At 40.0% G+C, this 20,079-nt stretch overlaps 1 protein-coding gene across 1 annotated transcript in view; it reads right to left on the bottom strand.

The window, feature by feature from the left end:
• Nucleotides 1-19,879, bottom strand: part of megf10 (multiple EGF-like-domains 10) — a 140,220-nt gene extending 120,341 nt beyond the window's left edge. The window contains exon 1 of the mRNA XM_049603992.1: nt 19,705-19,879. The gene's annotated coding sequence lies outside the window, so the exon portion shown is untranslated. The remainder of the gene's footprint in view (nt 1-19,704) is intronic.
• Nucleotides 19,880-20,079: the final 200 nt, after the last annotated feature.

The following is a 20,079-nucleotide window of genomic DNA, read 5'->3' as shown; positions in this document are numbered from 1 at the left end:
ATCCTTTCACAGTGGTATGATATGCTGCCGGGTGGCATCAGTTTATAACTCTGCCAGACTCTGCCAGCTTGAAACGCCACCAGAAAACAACGCATCTTAAGGAGCTGGAAAGTCCCTTTAAGGCGAGTGGGCAAGGAGGGAGACAGGTCTGACAAACTCTGAACTTTCACTGGTGAAACCTTGATTTTTTTTTTTTCTATACTTAACCACATGCTGTTGTTATCTCAAACTAACCATGTGCTTTTGTTGCACAAGGAAATAAATGTAAATATGCTGTGTTTTACTGACACTGTAAGTTTATTTTGAAAAAGACTGCATGCATCTAATGACCAGAAACTGTAAATTGCCTGTGAAAACAGAAGTGTATTTTGAAAAGACACAAAGCATGTAGCAGGTGTAAATTGACATGCCATCCCAGAGTGTCAACAACAGACATACCCATGACACCAAACATGTCATATGTAGATGCCAATATTCCACTCAATAAGCAGCAATATGTTACAAGTTGGGAGTGAGAATTTGTTGGCTGGTATGGTCTTCAATGATGTGTGTTTCCACATAGAAAAAGAAGCAAATTCCCAGTCCAGTTACCAGAAGAAAATGTTGGCATGTTACATTTTTGCAATACACAAATACATTACATTTGTGTGTTTCATACATATCATAACAATGTTTTAAAAATTACGTAGTATTTGTGCTGACTTTGTCATCGGGAGGTAGAGGGAATGGTGGACGGTGAGACAACTAGGCAAGATGCTTGCCAAGCTGCAGACCTCTGCAGACCACTGTTTGAGACCAACAGACAACATAAACAGTTGCGATTTAGTGAGTCATTGCTGTGTTTCAAGCAGCTGTTTAGGCACCAGTCATGGGTGTTTGCTAACAACCCATCGCTTTTTTGGGGATAGTCTGCTAAAAGCAGCTGTTTTTTTACAGAGATCGCTGCTGTTCCAATGGGGATTGTGCCCCCCAAAACAGGTATTTTGAGCCAAAAAGTGATCTTTTTCTGCCCATAACCAAGTGATTTTCCGAACCACACGTTAACCACAATGTTGTTGAAATGTGAAGTTTCAATGTGTCTGCTACATATTAACATGCATATGTAACATATCCATGTTTGCAGATAAGTACAATGCCAACATATTTTTATAGCAACTGGGTTGAAATGCCATGTACCCGGTTAAAAAATATGTGAGAAAGACTTGTACTAAAAGAGGTGCTAAAATCTAAAGTATTACATCTAAAAACATCATTTAAATCTCTGTAGGGATTTTTAGGATTTGTCAGGGTGTCCACAGTAAATATGTCTGGTCTTCTTCCTTAAATGGTACAGAAACAGCTTGTGACTTTAGCACACGATATGGTCACTTTGTTTCTCCAGCTGCTTGATGAGTCTCTGTACTAGTGAGCAAGCTAAACTTCTCGAGGCCAACAACGTTAGCCTTCTGTCCTCTGGCCAGCCTTCTTTGGAAAACATTGGTTGATGGAAGGAGCCTGCAAGATGTCTCCAGTGGCTGTATGGCTGCTGACAGCGTGTCTGTGCAGGCGGTTTATGGGCCAGCAGGGCCAGTCCTCTCTGGTTTCACTGAGCAAAGAGAGGGCACAGCTGCAGCCACCAACGCTGAACCCCCCCACCACCACCACCACCACCACGAGACAACTGCACTGCTGCACAAACAAGGGCCATGCTGTGTGTGTGAAAGGGCTCCAGACACACAGCCCCTAATGGAGCGGATTAGGCTGGGCTGCACAACTTTGATACACAGTTCCAGGCAGCACAGTATTGACGCCTCTCTGTCCACTCACAAAGGACTGCAAGGAACTAAGACCTGCTCTCTGAAGTCCCTCCAGAGCCAGACAAAGGCTGCACTCAAGCCATGGCCCAATATTTATTTGCAGACACAGTTTTTGGGGCTCGTTTTCTCAAATGCATGAAGCTTCAAAATGTAGCTAAAATGAGATGTACAGATTTGTGTAATCTTTATTGATAGCTCTGTAGTCATTTTTTTTCCATTGCCAGTGAATAATTAAGTGCTTTGGGTGGCTACTGAGTGATCAGAGTGGTCTATCCCCTCACGGAGGTGGCTGTTGTCAATCATTCACACAGGAACAAAGTTTAGGAGTCATTTTTGATTTTCAATCTTCAATTCTTAAAAATTTTTGCATACTGTATCATTTATCTGTTTGTTTGTTGGTTTTATTATTTTGTTTGAGGGTAAAGAAGTGGGCAAAAGCAGCACTCTCCCATCAGGGCTCATTGGCCGTGCCTGACAAAACAACAGCTGAAGCTGATGAGGTAGGCCTTCAGCTGACTCTAATGGATGTTGAGCAAGCCTGACAAGTACAGCTTGGAGTGATTATAGTATACAGCTCTGACCACATAGCGTTGACTCTGACAAGCTGAGCACCTGATGTGCTAAAATCATTATTATACTGAGGATGTAAAAGAAATACTGGAATACAGTGATGGTATGAAATACAAAAAGAAACCTCCCTGACTGGAAGATAGCTGCAACCATAGGGCTAACTGCCACAAATAAATTCTAAATGTGTGGGAAACACTTCATATGAATTAGTAAGCACTCATTCTGTGATGACAGTCTCAACTGGAAGATTTAGTGGCAAATAAACATCTTTGATTTGCTGACTCAAAAACATTCGTCACTAATTGTTGGCTGACTGAAAGCTCTGCGAAAACACAGCCGTTGCATGTGTGTATATACAGTATGTGTGGATTTGTGTGTGTGTGTGTGTGTGTGTGTGTGTGTGTGTGTGTGTGTGTGTGTCCTGTCTGGTTTTGTTGGCCATGCTGTGTTTTGGCTTTCACCTCACACAGTCAGCTGTGTATCTCCCACAGTGCAAGCTGACTTTCCCTCACTCACTTTCACTGGGGAAACACCACACAGTATGTGTCAGTATGTTTTCATGCACACCAACAGTCCTGTTACTGCAAGTCATCAGCCTATGAGCAACAGTTCACTTCCAACAGTTAAGATTCACATAAACAGGATTTTAATTAGAACTTCACCAACATGGACTGTACAGCCATTCTGCATCCCCATATTACAAATTGACTGCATAACTGATTCTGATGTTTATTAAGGTAATCACACAAAGATGTTTGTCAGTTTCAGTTCATTATGTTCAGTCATTTAGTCAGCTATTGTTGTAAATACAGTCATTACCAGTGCAGTCAAAATACTATACCAAGAGGACTGCAATGATTATACCTGTTTCAAGGCTTACCGTGATATGAAAATTGATGATTATTGTACCATGTACATTTGCCTATTTGCGATATTTTTATAAAATACAGCTGGACAAAGAATGTCCTCTTTATCTTGTGGTTTGTTTGGTTTTTTTTTTAGAAAGGGAGTCTTTTTACACATACTCCCATTAAAAATGGTGTGTAAATTATAAAAAAAATTTGCTCAAAGAAAAAAACCTCATTCCTTTACAGGTCAATCTGACTGATGATAATAATTCTGTTATACCATCATACCACGATATTTTCTGAGATGGTCACTGTACCGTAAAAATTGGCATGTTATTGGTGTCAGCCGATATTGGCTTTAAAATGAGATATCAGAATCAGCCAACATGTTTTTTCTTATTTTGCACAATGAATTAATATCATACATTGAAAAGCATTCCATTTCATGTCTCCATCTGTTAGTGGACCATCACAGTAAGAGTATGCATGCATATTTTGATGTTAATTCCACTTCAGAAGAGACCTGATGATCACTAAAATTAGGTGGAGAAAAAAAGTGTGTTAGGTACCCCAACAGAGGGGTAATGAAAAATGGGGATGTTCTGCTGGTACCCTCCACAACTTTTCACCATATGAACTGAAAAATAGCCTTTCTAATGTGTACTGAACTGAACTGAACTGGTCTGAACTGAGCTGGACTGGACTGCTTGGTGGAAACAAAGTTAAAGTATGGACAAGCACAAATGGAGACTTCTGAAAACTTCGATGACTGATAACACTTCTGGCTGGTACCACTCTTAAATGCCACCGTATTTGCTTTGCAATGACCCTAATCTGTTTTCTGTCACCTTGACCGCCTTAAACTCATGCATTATTTTCAACAATAGTTCCATCTCATCGTCGGTCCAACCAAAGAAATCTCTGTATTTTATGTAATTAAGCAACCAACTGCAGGGTAGACAATCTGATTGCTATTTACATCAGCATGCTCATGGCCAGTGTGCAAGAGTGTTTATATGAAATGTGTTTTCAAGTGTGTTGGTATAGATGGAGATTATTTCTGAAATGGTGCTAAAATGCTAAAATTGGTCCATTCCATAGCAAGCCTACCTACACTGGCATGCTATCAACACAGAACTGAAGACACCAAACACCACTAGGTTTGCAATATGTTAAAGGGATAGTTCAGATTTTTTGAAATTTGGTACTTATCCATAGACAGTCAGTAGATATCAGTCGGCACGACCCCCATGTGGAGAAGCAGGCTGGAGTCCAAAATAGAAGCTATGTACTGCTGTAGAGGGGTCAACAACAAAACATATTTCAGCCACCTAAAAAAAGTCCCACCTAAAAAATCAATATCAGTTTAAGTGTATGCTATATTGAGAGTATTTTTACTGCTTTACCTATCCCTCAGATAGCCTGTCCTGACAGGGAAGTCTTTATGGCTTCAGTTTTCCATCTTTGCTCTTGTCAAAGCCTCTGAACTCCACAGACAAAAACAATAATGTTAGCTTGTTAAACACAGGAGCTGCTGGTCTACCACTGCTTCTATCGGTTAGTTAGTTTGTGTAATTGTGTGACATTAGTGAATCCGAAATAACCCATTTAAATGGCAAAGTCACACAATGACACAAACAGGATAGCTGATCGAGGCAGTGGTAGACCAGCAGCTCCTGTGTTTAACAAGCTAACATTATTGTTTTTGTCTGTGAAGTCTGGCTTCGAAGACAGTGATATAACAGCTTAATTTTTTCACTGGAAAACCCTGTCTGACATTATGGTAAAGCAGTGAAACTACTCTTAATATAGCATACACTTAAACTAATATCGATTTTAGGTGGACTTTTTGTAGGTGGCTAAAACACATTTTGTTGCTGACCCCTCCACAGCAGTGGTTTGCTTCTGGACTCCAGCCTGCTTCTGGGGGTGTGCTGACTGACATCTCCTGTTAGCAATATACTGTCTATTGATAAGTGTCCCATACAACCCCACTTCTAAAAACTGAACTGTCCTTCAACACAGTTGCATCTGACAGGAACTTACCTTTCCTCACAGTTTCACTCTCACAACACTGCAGCTGGTGGTCTAAAAAAGTATGTGTGACTTTGGCAGGTGCTAGTTATTAGACCCATTAAAGTCTGTCTGGCATTATGTGTTCAGTCTTTATACAATGAGTCCCTTACTGCTCTTAACAGGAACAGGTGGTGCATTTTGAAAAGCTGTATATACTGCCATGAAGTCCTTGGTTTATGACTCCAGAAGGACCCTAGTGGCATATACTTACAAAATCTCAGAAATTCAAAGTCATAAAGATGAAAAACACAGCAGCTAAAATGCAGACAACCAAGAGAAGTCCAGAAGTGTATCAATCTGCAGCAAAAAATGTCACATTTTGGTTTTTAAACACATAAACATCTGAAAGGGAAATTCTGGTATTTTTCCAACATTGGTGTCATTCTTGTAACTGAGGCCATTCTGTCTATCCATTACAAACTTTGCACCTGCCACCTACATTTGGAAAACACTGGATCTGGCAAAACAAGAAGTGTGAACCTCTTGAGGCTTTGATAATTAAATTAATTGTATAATTAGTTACTTCAATTGGTTGTGTTTGAGTCCAACCAAATGTAAGCACAGAAAGTATCCCCCGGGATTAGCTGCTGTAGCTACCTGCATAGGAATCTATATCTGGAGCAAAATGCAAGCTAACCAGCTAGATGTAATCATCAAGGCTTTGGACTGGGGGCCAGTTTAAGTTTTCAAATGTAATTTGCATGTAATTTATATTTACATTTGGCAAATTTAGCCTGGAGAGGTAACAGTCAGTGATGGATGAAATGAAGAAACAAAAATAAGTTTAGTTGCACAAACACCTTAAAACACTTAAGCCATAATGTCTCCTTAGCTGAGGAACTTACACAGTTGCACAGAATCCCTCAAAAGGTTTCCTTAGTTAAGGAAAAACATTTACTCATTTACTGCAATAAAACAACACAATGGAGCTTCTGAGCCCTCAGAATATATATCCAAGATCCTTGAGATGGTACATCAACTCACAATAGGTTGGATGACACCTCCGTCATTGCTTGAGAGCTTCTGTTTCACTTGTACTGGCACTATGCAGTTTCGGGGTTCGGGTAGGAACCCGGACACAAAAAAGACTACAAAATTCGGCTGCTTTATGGCATATCCCCCTCCTCTCTTTAGAGTAGCGTAGCCGAACCAAGGTGAATTATAGCTGCTGCGCAGCGATGGGTCAGGTCTGGGCATTTTTAGGCAATTCTGAGCAACAAGCAGAAGAATTGGAAGACATTTAGGAATTTAGCAACACAGTCTGCCTTTTGCATCAGCTGAGGCTTGAACTCACAACCTCTGAGACTAAGAATCAATTTCTATCTCACTGAGCTAATTAGTCAGTGACAGTTCATGTGTAGCTTCACAAACTGACTAAGCCAGACATGCAGGTTTAGCAGCCGTCCATGCATGGAAAAGCAGATTTCAAACCACTGTAAAAAATTCAGTTATCAAAACAACAATCTGAAAATACACATATTGCATCTAGACAGCATGGAGATGTTGGTAATTTATTTTAACAATGATTGATTTGCTTCTTAAGTGAAAAACTGATGTTTAACTAGTTGAGCTATGTGCAAAGTGAGAAGCCTCAGATGGTTTCACACTGAAGCATTGACACTGGATCTTTGTGCAAAGTTTGGTTTATTTTCAAGCATGAGAAGGCAGATTTTCTAGCAGAAAAAAGACTTGAAGATGCTGCACAGTGATCAGTCACGCTCAGGCAATTTTAAGCAATAAGCTGGAGCACAAGAAGATGTTTACATTACAATGTGGATTCTGCACCAGTTGAGGCTTCAACCTGCAACCTCTGGAACCTAAGACAGTCATACACCACTCTGAGCTAATTGGCAAGTAGCAAGTCAACAGTGGCTTCACAAACTGAGTAAGCCATTCACTGTTGTGTAGGAAAGCAGCCATCCGTGCATGGAAAGGCAGATTTGAAACCACTGTAAAAAATTCAGTTATTAAAACAAAAATCTGAAAATACACATATTGCATCTAGACAGCATGGAGGTGTTGGTAATTTGTTTGTAACAATGATTGATTTGCTCCATAAGTGAAAAACTGATGTTTAAAATTGCCATTTTTACATTGACTCCAATTGTTCACATTAGAGCAAAATTCAAAATGCTGTCAAAAATTCAGTTTTTGAGATAAAATTCTGAAATTTGCCACACATCATCTACCATGACTCTAGAATTTTGTCATTTTTTTCATGACATTGAAGATTTATTTAGCAAGAATTTGCATGTATATGCTTACAGTACTGTTTACAGTCAAACATTCTGATGCACTGTAGGCTCAATTTTTGATAAATCAAAAATAGGAGAAACATAGTTTTTGTAGGACAGTCTGAAGATGCTCTGTAGCAGGTTTGGTGTCAATTGAGCAAAAATTGTGGGAGGAGATAGGTTTAAGAAGTTTTACAGTTTTTGAAAAAAAAAAAAAACAGAGTGATGAACTTCCTAATTTTTAATAGGTTTAAATGTACAAAAGTTTCTTCAGTATTGGGGCTACAGTTTGATAAAGTAGTGAAGTTGTAGCACGTATGGTTGATTTGTTATGAATTTTCAAAGTTTTGAACTTTAGATGCTTGCTGTAGCGCCACCATCAGGACTATTTACAGCTGAGGATATCTGGCATGAGACTGGACCTTTGTGCAAAGTTTGGTGAGTTTTCACCCATGGGAAGTAGGATTTCCTCGGAAGAAGAAGAAGAAGAAGAAGAAGAAGAAGAAGAAGAATTCCTAGGATTACAATAGTGTCCTGGCAGCTTAGCTGCCCGGACCCTAATGAAGTTAGACGTGGCTGTCATGGCTGACGCGACAAAGAAAAGGAAGAAGGTGTAGGTGTTGTCCGAGGAGATAAAGAAAAGGAAACGGGAGAGCGATAAAACAAGAGCTCAAACAACGATTAATATTGGCACGGCTTTCACACACTGGCGAGAGCTGAAAGAGGAGGAGGGATGCCCGACTGATGGTGACCTGGCGCTGTTACTGCTGTTACCCTCTACTTAGGAGACTCACCACTGCAGGTCGGCTGCCTCAGGTACATTTTAAGATAAAGTGTTAGCCTACATACAGACAGCTTTCATTTTAGTTTGTCTTTAACACTTTGCTATTAGCACCGCGAGCGCAATGTGCTTGTGTCAACCGCGATCATAAATCGTAAAAGCGGTGAATGAGAGACTGCGGACAGAGCAAATTGAAATATGGCTTTCTACATGCTGATCACATGTATTGATAAAGTATTGGCTTGGCTGGCAGAGGTTTTATTGCACTTAACAAGCGTAGCGTGAGGAGGCGGTCAGCCCTGACATGCAGAGAGCAACTCATTTCTGAATTTCGAAAATGAATAAATAAATAAAGCAATCGGCCTACTCATGTATGTACAAAATGCTATAAGGCTACTTTACCTGTTCTGAAGACATGATGATCACGCATTACATGGCCAGCTTCAGGAAGTTCACCGGTATCATTGGCTTGTCAACAAATGCACGTGCAGAAAGATTTTTGCGACAGTTGTAACAGACAATACTGTTTTTTGTCTGTAGGGGAACCCCGTGAGGTAAATAGCACAAACCTCCACTGTGTTGCTTTAAGAGATTTTACAGTGGTTAAAGTCTCCATGGAGATTGTTTGTTTGGATTCATTCTTGTGATGCCTGTTATTGTCTCACAAAGTTCGTTCATAGTAAGATAGTTAAAAATATGGCAGAAGAAAAGAAGACAAGATGACAAAGATTATACTTCTGGAGGAATACAATCACAGGCAAAGTAAATTTGATCCCACCCCAACACCAGAAAACTAGTAGGTAGGAAGGAAACAATTGTAGGAAGGAATTGAAACAAAAATTAATTCTGTCAGATCTATAGTATAAATCAAAAGCATATCCACTGGGGTTCTCCTGGCTGCAGAACGCTCTTCTCCAGGTGCATTCGTTTTTTCATTTATCACCATAAACTCAGTCATGTCCACTTAAGATAGAGTCAGAGGTACCTTAAGTTTTTTTTCCACCTAATTTGGTTGCTCAGGTCTTTTAGGCAACAGTCTGGGTACACCTTAAGTATAAGACCAAGACAAAGAGAAACCTTAAATACTTAAAGCTGCAATAGGTAGAAAGCCTGAAAACGGTTGATTTTTGAGTCTCATCTGAGTTAGGTTTCGTTCGTCTCCGCCCTGAGCCCCTCCTACCAGACGTGCAGCGGCACGGGAACATGCAGTAGAACAGCCAATAGGTACGCAGCGGTCTGAGCTGACCTGTGATTGGTTGATGCACATCGGCACGATACTGATTCTTTAGAGGCTGAACACAGAGCCATGGTGAGGTGCAGAAACCTATTGTTTGTCTCAGACCACTTGATTTACATTATGCTTAGAGGATATTATAAAATTTTTACTCAATTGTACCAAAACAATGTTGCCTACTGGAGCTTTGAGTGAACATTTAAGGAAACATTAAGGAGAAGACTTACGGGTGTTTTGTGCAATCAATTTTATTTGAAGAAACCTTAAAGGGACATTGTGTAACATTTTCAGTTGTTTATTGGCAAAAATGAATGTCTGCATTCATAAATATGTCATCACTGGTGTATTATTACCTCCACCAATAATCTGACTCATTCTCATAAAAGGAGAATTTCGGATTTGTTTGTACATTGTGTGGATAAGTCGCCGTCTTGAGAATACAGCCGCCAGCAAGGGACATACAGCCCCGCCTTCTGCGTTTTCGTTGAGAGCCAGGCCAGCACTGCGTGACTGAGGAGCCGAAGGAGAGGAGCAATAGGCGTTTTGCTACTACCCCAGCACTACTGCAGCATTACAAAGTCCCACTCTTTGAACATAAGCATGAGTTAAACAAGTGGCTCAACCTCATACACCTCATCCCTCTCCTTGCATCACTGCGCTGGTGTTAGCTGTTAGCCGCTATTAGAGGCTAACAGCGGCCCTGGCCTGAGATTACATTACCTTTCTCCTTCAGCATCTCTCTCCACCTGGGAAAGGCTATGTTGACCCTCGTTTTTTGAATTCGCCGGTCACGTTGCCTTTTTGATTCTCTTTTGCGCTTTCTTGGCAGCGAGGATTCCATCTCCCGTGATACTGCATATGCATGATCCTGCATTATGCTCCAAGAGTGGGACTTTGTTATGCTGCAGTAGTGCTGGAGTAATAGCGGTGCCACTAACAGCCGCTAACAGCTGTCAGCGGTGCAGTAATGCGAGGAGAGGGATGAGGTGTGTGAGGTTGAGCCACTTGTTAGCTGTCAAAAGACAAGACGTGATTGGTTTGTTTCGATTTACACCCGTCCCAACAGTCCTACGTTGTAAACACAGCCAGCATGGTGAGGAGGGGGTTTGTCAGCTCACGTCGCGTGTGTCTGTGTAGGAGCCTGAATGAATACTCCATGAAGTATCGGATGACATGGTTTCATCAATGTTATCATAGCTTTTTGGTACACAGCGGATACCGTTGTTGCAATATGCATTTGAAAAAGTGAGGCATTAGAGTGCGCTATCTTTTTGAATGCGATCAGGGGCGAAAATCCCATTTCATAGTTGGGGGGGACAATAACCAGTAAAATTTTAGAGAATAATTCCAGGGGGAGGGACAAGGAAAAAAGTTGTAGCCTGTATTTTATACAGCATCTTATACCGCAATTTGACGCTTTAATCTTCTCTCTGTCTCTGCAACAGGCAAGCACAGGACCTTTCTTAGCACTGGCTGAATCCACCTGCACATGTCCAGATTTAAACAACCTGATCTCACAGAAATATGTGAAATGACCACAACCTCTTAACACCGCATTCCGTGGTGGCAGCACGTAATGGGTTGAAATTACGTGCTGCCACCACGAAAACAATGCCAATGTAAAGTCAATTAGGGTCCTCTCCCGTAGTGGACACATGGATTCCCTGATTCAATCATGTCACGTCAACCTCGTTTTCCTCAATGATATCTTTAACATTCCTGTATACACACAAAAACGCGGAAGTGTCCTTGACAACTCAACAATATGACAGGTTAATGTCAAGGCCTTAAAATAAAATAAATGTATTTTGCCAGCTTTTGATAGCGTAGAGCTTTAAGAGCATTGTGCTGTGGGCGGATGGGGCGCGTTCCACTACTGTTTTGTAGCTGCTGTCTGCTGTCCGTGGGCTTAATGCCATTTCAGATTGCCATCCGTCTGCCGTAACTGAATCCAAACGCCACTAATAAATAAATAAATAAGAAGATAAAAATAAGGCTGAGCACGGAAGAACCAGAGAGGAAACACCATCACATGGAGCCGTCTGCCCCTGGCAACCCGGCCACCCTCCACTCCACCAGGGGAGAGCGGACCCCAAGCCAGCGCCACAGAATCAGCGGCTGCCCCCTGGTTATACCTCCGACCGTGGCAGCTGTCACACAAACCTCTGCTGAAAATTATAGCCTACATTTTGATACAGGTAGGCTATATACATATTGCAAAACTCTGTAAAAGTACACCAAAGCATATTTTCGTTTCCAAATATTTATTTGAAAACGAAACCATTCATACGGTCAATATAAAACATTTTGTTAGTAATAAAAAACAAATGTAATCTCAATGTGACCACGCCAGCCGGCGGGACTGTGGCTGAACCACTTCCAATGTTCATTCATTCATTCATTCATTCATTCATTCATTCATTCATTCAATCAATCATGTGTTCAATGTGTGTGTGTGTGTGTGTGTGTGTGTCAGAGAGGAGTATCAATAAAAAAAAGTAATTATTTCGGTGTTTATTTCTTTTATTCTTCCGGTTTTTTTAAATTAAAATGCGTAATATAGCCAACAATATTATAGACCAAATGTTAATCTAATTATTATTGTAGAATGTATTTAGCAAATCATCACTCTCAACTGGAGACAGCAGCAATAAAAAAAAAAAAAAGGTATTATAAAAAGCCAACAAATAGTGTTAATTAATTGACGTGAGACACTGAAGAGGTTGTCTCCTATAGTCTGTAATTTTTTATTTTTTTTTTATCATAACTTCTCGGAAATGACTCAAAAGTAGAACATGCTAAAAGTAAATGCAATAATAGGCTAAATAGTATCTAAGCAATAATGAAGTGTCTAAACAATAATAAATATTATCTAAGTTATCTATTAGGCTATTTTTGCTTTGCTTATTTCATTATTGTTATTATTGGTTTTACTTTTTAGTACTATTGTATTGTCTGAGGATGACTCATGTTAGTAACTATCTACAGTAAAAAAGAAAAAACAAGCAAAGAAACAAACAAAACTCATTTTATACACTGGGCCTTCAAAGTGCTCTCTGAAACTACACCTGGCATGGCTTGTGTCCAAAAAATGAAAAAATCTAAACTTTGTCGTAGAGCTAAATCAAATACATCATTGGAAAGGTCTCAACCTGGAGAGTAACATATGTCAGTATGAAGATTCTGCATGGCTCCTGCTTTCAGCCATTGACCTTTGAACCTTGACCTCAGTGCATGTTTGAGGGCTTATAACTCAGCAACTAAGGGGGTACAGACATGGGACCAACTGTTATAGAGAGCTCTTGACCTCAGCTATCATGTGAGTGTAGTCAACAACTGAGGGTGCTGACAGATATGGATAAAATATGGATAAAATTAATTTTCACCCATTTAGAAATTAGATATTTAAAATCTGATTTCACAAATGTGTTTACCATCCGCTTAAAGTCCACAGTGTACTCTCAATTCAGTATTTACAACTTCCAAATCTGGGAAAAACACTTAGATTTTTAAAAAACTACAATTCCCTGGGACCGCGCCATGCAGTTTGATACATAGCAGCAACATAGTTGTAGTTCTTCTGATTTGCAAAGTAGGGCTCTAAATAGGGTTGTAAAAAGATATATCTACTGAATATATCTAATATCAAGTAAAGCCGAACTAGTTATTACACTCCACCTAGATGAACTATGGTAAGAAAAAGTAAAGATGTCGGCTAATTTTCGATATTTTAGCTAATACACTAGAAACGGCGTTTTTGGGACAGTAGGTTCGTTTGCGGCTTGTAAAATAGGGTTGTAAAAAGATAGATCTACTGAATAAATCTAATATCTAGTAAAGCCGAAGTAGTTATTACACTGCATCTAGATGAACCATGTTAAGAAAAAAAGCAAGGATGTTGGCTAATTGTAGCTATTTTAGATAGTACTCTAAAAACGGCGTTTTTGGGACGGTAGGTTTTTTGCGGCTTGTTGTAAAACAGGGTCGTAAAAAGATACATCTACTGAATATATCAAATGTCTAGTAAAGCTGAACTAGTAATGACACTGCACCTAGATGAAATATGTTAAGAAAAAGTAGGCATTATGGTTCATTTCAGATATTTTAGCAAGTTCTCTAGAAACGGCGTTTTTGTGATTGAATATTTGAATAGGCTATAACAAATATCTAGAACAGCCGAACTATCACGTTATTATCATTATTATTATTATTGGTGGAAAATTATAACAGAGGAATGTATTTGCCGTTTTAATATCAAGGACACTTCCGCGTTTTTGTGTGTATACAGGAATGTTAAAGATATCATTGAGGAAAACGAGGTTGACGTGACGTGATTGAATCAGGGAATCCATGTATCCACCACGGGAGAGGACCCTAACTGACTTTACATTGGCATTGTTTTCGTGGTGGCAGCATGTAATTTCAACCCATTACGTGCTGCCACCACGGAATGCGGTGTTAAGAGGTCGTGGTCATTTCACGTATTTCTGTGAGATCAGGTTGGATTTAAAACAAAATAACTGAAATCAAATCACTTATGAGAAATGGCTTAACAACTAAACATTTCCTGCAATTAAACTGGTAAACTGGTTTATAAACAGTCCTCTCCTGTCCTCTCTGACTATCACTAAACTCTGATCTTAATCATTAGCTTTTAGCTTAGCAGCACTCGTAATTGAGTAGGCTTTAGAACAATGCAGGATAAATGTTGCAGACAGCCTGGGCCTGGGGCTTGTTCTAACAGTGTGTTGTAACTTGTGTAAGTTAAACTGTGTCTGTGTGAGTGTACATCTTACCCCGCAATGCGCGATGTGAGCAGCCGGGTCCAGCCACTACTGCTGCCAAGTATTAACGGCTGCTAGCCCCGCCCGTTGAAAAGAGTGTGGGATATACCATTACTAGGAATGGGACAGCTTTACTGGAGGGGGTCATGTCCCCCCTGCCCCCCTGGGATTTCCACCCCTCAATGCAATATATGATTTCAAGGTTTGATAGGAGAAATTCCTACACACTGTGGCTTTAACAAGGATTTAAAGGAAAATCTTCACTTGTTTTGTACAACCAGCCCCAGGTCTTGAAGCTGGTTTGGTTCGCATTCAATACATCAGGTATATCAGAAGAACTTGAAAATGACAAATACATCTTCATCCATTTGGGCTGAAAAGTCCCTTCTCTTTCCCCAGTTATAGTCGCTAATATTTTTTTAAGGAAATGAATCTTCTCCTTTGACATGATTGGACGTGCACCACAACTGTAATGCTAACAGCTGGACTGGACAGACACTTTTTATGTCTGAGACAGATCAGACCTCGCTGAGGAATCCAGAGTTGAATCGATGCACTGGTGATGCTCACACCACAGTTTGTGACAAACCTCTATTACTTTAGGGCAGAGGCAATTCATTACAGCAATGTATGCTCAGACTTGGTTTACCGTGATCACCACATTTTCTCTTTAAGTCTGTAGAGGGCAAACTCATGCTGTGCTGCATGTTTCACATTTTGAAGAAAAGTGCAATTTTAACAAAAAACATACAATTTTCAGCAGTAATGAACTGGTAATAGACTGTAGGCTCTTTTTAGTGAACCCAGTATCAAGTCCTCAGTCAAGTGTACCCTACCCAGTTTGTCTTGTGTGAAAAACACACTTTTAGTAATTACATATAAATTGCATTAATGAATTACATTAATTACATGTAAACACATTATAAGTGGACACAGGGCTCTCCCTGATAGTTTGGGAAACCTGGAAACTAACAAAAGCAAGATTTTGCAATTTTACAAGTACTGCAATTCAATGTTACAATTTATTGCAATTTTTGCCTACTTTTTTAACACAAGACCATGGGAAAAGTTGAATCACCTCCTAAGCCCTATGATAAACTATTATGGTAAGGCTTAACTATACAGACCAATGAGCAGTGATAACTAACACGTCTTTGGGGTCATCGGGTGTGAACCTCCTTTCACCAGTGTTTCATCTAGTTGGTCCCACGACACCTCCAGGAGGCTAGACAGTGATCTCTGGCATCCCAGAAACACTCCCCTAATGCCAGCTCTCACTGCTCCCTGCACCAACCCAATAACCTCCTTTACCTTAGTTACACATGGCTTTCTCAGCCCAAACAGCACTGCCACCTTGAACAAACCCAGGCTCCGTTTATGCAAGCTCCAGGTAGTGACCGTAAGAATTTAGTCACACAGATTTGTTTTTTTCATTGAGATAAAAATTAATATAAAAAATACAGGCACATAGAAGGACATGGAATGGTGGCAAATCTGGTTAGCCCAGATTGTCCTGGAAAAAAAAAAACAAAAAAAAACAACAAAAAAAAAAAACAAGATATAGCATGTGTATGTAGCCTTTAGAATGACTGTGATATGAGCTTAAAAGTAAAGGCAGTAAAAATACCCCAAAACGCCTAGGGACCATAGGGTTAAATAACCTTCCTCTTCCTGGATTTTCTCATGAGAGGACTGATTGGTGGATCTCTCCACCTCATCTCAAGGAGTTATGTACCCTGCAGATCTGTAACGTTTATACAGCCATGTGGTTGATACAGTCTTGTGATCAACACAGTCATGTGATACAGAGAGGACATATTGCTTTTGTATACCTCAGTGTGATTAGTCTGCTGGTAATGGCATACTTAGCCATTAATTCAGTAGGCAGTATGAAGCACATAGGCCTACTGATTGTCTGCAGAATGTATACAATCTGGGTGCAATCTACAATCCGAATGCAGTGCAAGAGTAGAGGCCATTACTTGAAATTTTATTACATCTATAAAACATTATATATTATCACATGAATTGCAGAAGAATGTCACCATGCTGCCTACCATGACAAAGTGTAGGACTGCAAAGTAAAAGAAGGACTGCTTTGCCCAATTCACTTCCCAGCAAACTGGTGGCAACATCTTCCCTCCTAAAATAGCTAGACCTTGTGGCAAAGATCAGTTTGGTCTATTTAGTGGTGTAGAAAGCATTTCATTTCTGCTGTCCAACTGTAAACAGATGGCAGAGGTGGTAGGATGTAGGTCATAACCGTCAGTTTTAGAATTCATGGGTTTTGCATTCCCGAGGTGTAGTTTATAGTTAGAGATACAGTTATAGTATAAATTCTTTTTGAAAAGTGACATTTGTATTTTCTACGGTCTGTTCTGTAAGATGTTTTTTCGGCCAAAGAAAAGAAACTCAATGTTTTTTTAACATAACATAAGGTTATACCACTACAGATTACTGAATACATATCCTAAAATGTAATTTGTAATTATATTCCATTAGATTACTCAATCTACACAATGTATTCTCAATACTTTGGATTACTTTTGGAATACTTCAGAATAACTTGTGTCTGGGTTTTACATTTCCATGCCAAAAACACAACAGTGCCCTGGCTGTGCATCTCCTCTGCCATTGTAATGTGGCAGGTGCACTGCAAACATTCTTTAAAATCTGTTTTTAGGAAGTGCATGTCTCATCTGAATCTTACACTGTCTCCTAAAGCCTAGTATACACTGTGCGATTTTGGGCCATCCCAGACATAATATGACCAGCATTAAAAAACTTGGCAATACCTTTGATCGTGGCACTCAAAGAATGGTCCTACGTTGCACAGTGAGAGAGGTTCAAGAATGGCCATTGTCACAGTCTTGCGACCTAAGAAGGCCTGGGATAAAATTCTGACAGTGTCAGAGATTTGGAATGACCATCTCACTGTGTGACTGTTGTTACAACCAACATCTACTGACCAACCAATAGAAATGCAGCATGAAATGATGCACTGGTGCTAAACCCAAACAAACAGACAGATAGCAGCTTTCAATGGGAGAAAAACTGTGCTATAATACATGCGTGGGATTCCAGCAAAGAGGAAGACCTTGTGGAGTTGTGGCAGCAGAAGCCTTGCCTGTATTATGTGTCCTCCAGCTCTTACCATGATCGTGAAAAGAACGGCGAAGCATGGAGGGAAATGGCGGCAGAGTTACAGATGATAGGTGAGCAATTTAGCAGCGAGCAAACACACACACAGACACACCGCAGTATATAGTGCCTAACAACTTCAGGTTATTTAATAATGTGACCCTCTAAGTTGTGCTTCACAGTTGGAGTAAGTAAGGACTAAGTAATAATCCGTGCAGCATCCTTGTGCACTAAGTATGGGAAGCTATTGCATTGTACGTCATAGCCTGGGATTCAGTAGGTGCTGGTCCCTGTCATCGTACAGTATGCATACATCAAACTTGATGTCATACTCAAGTTTATTAGATTCATGTCCCACAGTGTAGCTGCGCTAAACTTATAAGACTGCTAATATCCCACAGTCTGTAGGAGACTTAACCGCAAGAGAGGCACTCTGTCCACACTGTAAAATAAGCACTTCTGCTACATCATGTAAACAAACCACGTAGACTACCTATCAGCTGCACACTCAGCTAGAGACATACCCACTTTAAAGATGGACGAGTACTTGCTGTCTTTCTGCGTTTGCACTTTAAACAAAAAAACACACATTTTATATTGTGATTTTTACTGGAATTTGCACACAATATAGCCTACAGCAAATGGTTTGTTTTTAGTGATGATCACTTAGCAGAAACTTTCAGCTCCCTGGTGATCTCCCTCCAGCCAGCTGCCACCTTATTTGGGCTTTTCCAGTTTAATGAGAATATGTTGTGTCGATAATTCCTCATTTCAACTTCACACATTTCTCATCCATCTTGGAGCTTTCAAAGTAAGCGACAGGAATAAATATAAACAGGGCACACAACAAAATTTAAACTCAAAATGGCAGCACTGCATCACTCACAGCCACTCGGAATATTTTAACAGAAATCAGTGCAATCAAACTGGCGCTCGCTCGCATCACGTTCAGTTAGTACACTATGTTAGAGCAAAAATAAATAAATAAAGCAATCCCTTCAAGTAATCTATTTCTACAGACAGTAACTGGATTCAGAAAACCACAAATTTAAACTCTAAGTGTGACGGAATACAGTTACTCATATTTTGTATTATGTACATTACTTTGCAGTTAACTTAGTTACATGTATTACATTACTCCCCAACCCTGAGTGTGGAGCAGTGGCACAGGGTTGTTGCAATGGGTCCAAGTGCATGCTATCGTGCACATATCATCTTGTTATATGATCATAGACATTACATTAGACATACAGAAATTTTAATGGTTGATTTATAGTTCTAGAATAGCTGATTTATAGACTTTTTGATTTATACTTATAGAATAAGCATATACATTTTGCTATAGATGCTATTTACTATTTTACAAAAAAGAAAAAATAATCATGATAGAGATGGGTTTGACTTTTTCAAGGGCATTAACAGCAAATGGCACTGTTTTTAATATAACGAGAGTTCTTCTTTGAACACAGGCATATTTTCAAGGTGGCAATCACTCATAAGGGCCCAATCTCCACCCAACACATTGCTGAAGGGCCCATTCTCTCTGTGGGCCCCCCCCCCCCCCCCCCACCTCATGGGCCCCAGTGCAACCGCACTGCCTGCACTGTCCATATTTACATCCCTGATGTGGAGCATTTGGCTCGTTTGGATAGTGGTGGATGAAGTACTCCAATTCTTGCCTTAAGACACAGTTACAAGTGAAAGTCCAACTGTAGCCCAATTCTCCTGGCTACGGCCCTGTCAAGTGCTTCAATGGGTCGGTGTGGAAATGACGTTACTTTAGGGTAAGAAGCTATAAACTTAGATGCAAAATGACACTGCTTCAAATTTCCTTCATTGAAATGTTAAATGGATATATTATGATAGTATATTTCAAAGTTAAGTAGGGTTAATAGGTTACTCTCTATTCTTATAAAATAGATGAGTGTCTCGAATAAAATTGTAAAACTATTCCTTTAAGTTTCACAAATGTGTATTCTCGTTGTTGAATAAATGTATTTTCCCGTAGCCTACATTTTTGCTGACAGTTTCTCACGCTGGCAACAACAAAGCAAACGCCAGGTTTTGGACACTTTCTGTCCCCACTTTACTAGAAAAATGACAGTTTGATTCACATCCACAGAGCACCGCTGACAAAATTTCCGCAGTAAAATAATACGTACAAATTCAATGAATCACATCGTCTGTGGTCCGACCGTAGAGGTGCACTGGCTGATATGTAAAGACAAACGTTTACCTACCTTATTTATGAGAGAATATTGATCTTGTCGTGGCACATGGATCCCTCCTGTGGTGCTGATGGTGATATATCCAGTAGTTAATCATGAAAAACACCAGTGCTGTCCTCTGGAAAGTCCGTTCGACGCATCAGTGAACGTGTTATTTCTCGCTGTGTTGAGACGGATGAGAGGAGTCTCCGGCGGCGTCTCATCAACACACGGGCAAACTTTCCCTATTCTCCAAACACTGGCCCCACTGCTGCTGTGACATCACCAGCCTCTCCGCCAATCACGGGCTTTAACAGCCCTGCATGTTTCATTGATATGAAATGTGGATCATTTATTTGCTTGATTATTATCGCATATTGGTAATGAGGCTACATTCTGTCTAGTTAA

This window comes from Epinephelus fuscoguttatus, linkage group LG18 (genome assembly GCF_011397635.1).
Source record: "Epinephelus fuscoguttatus linkage group LG18, E.fuscoguttatus.final_Chr_v1".
NCBI lineage: Eukaryota > Metazoa > Chordata > Actinopteri > Perciformes > Serranidae > Epinephelus > Epinephelus fuscoguttatus.
Note: the sequence above shows the minus strand (reverse complement) of the source record. Positions and strands in the feature narration are given on the sequence as shown.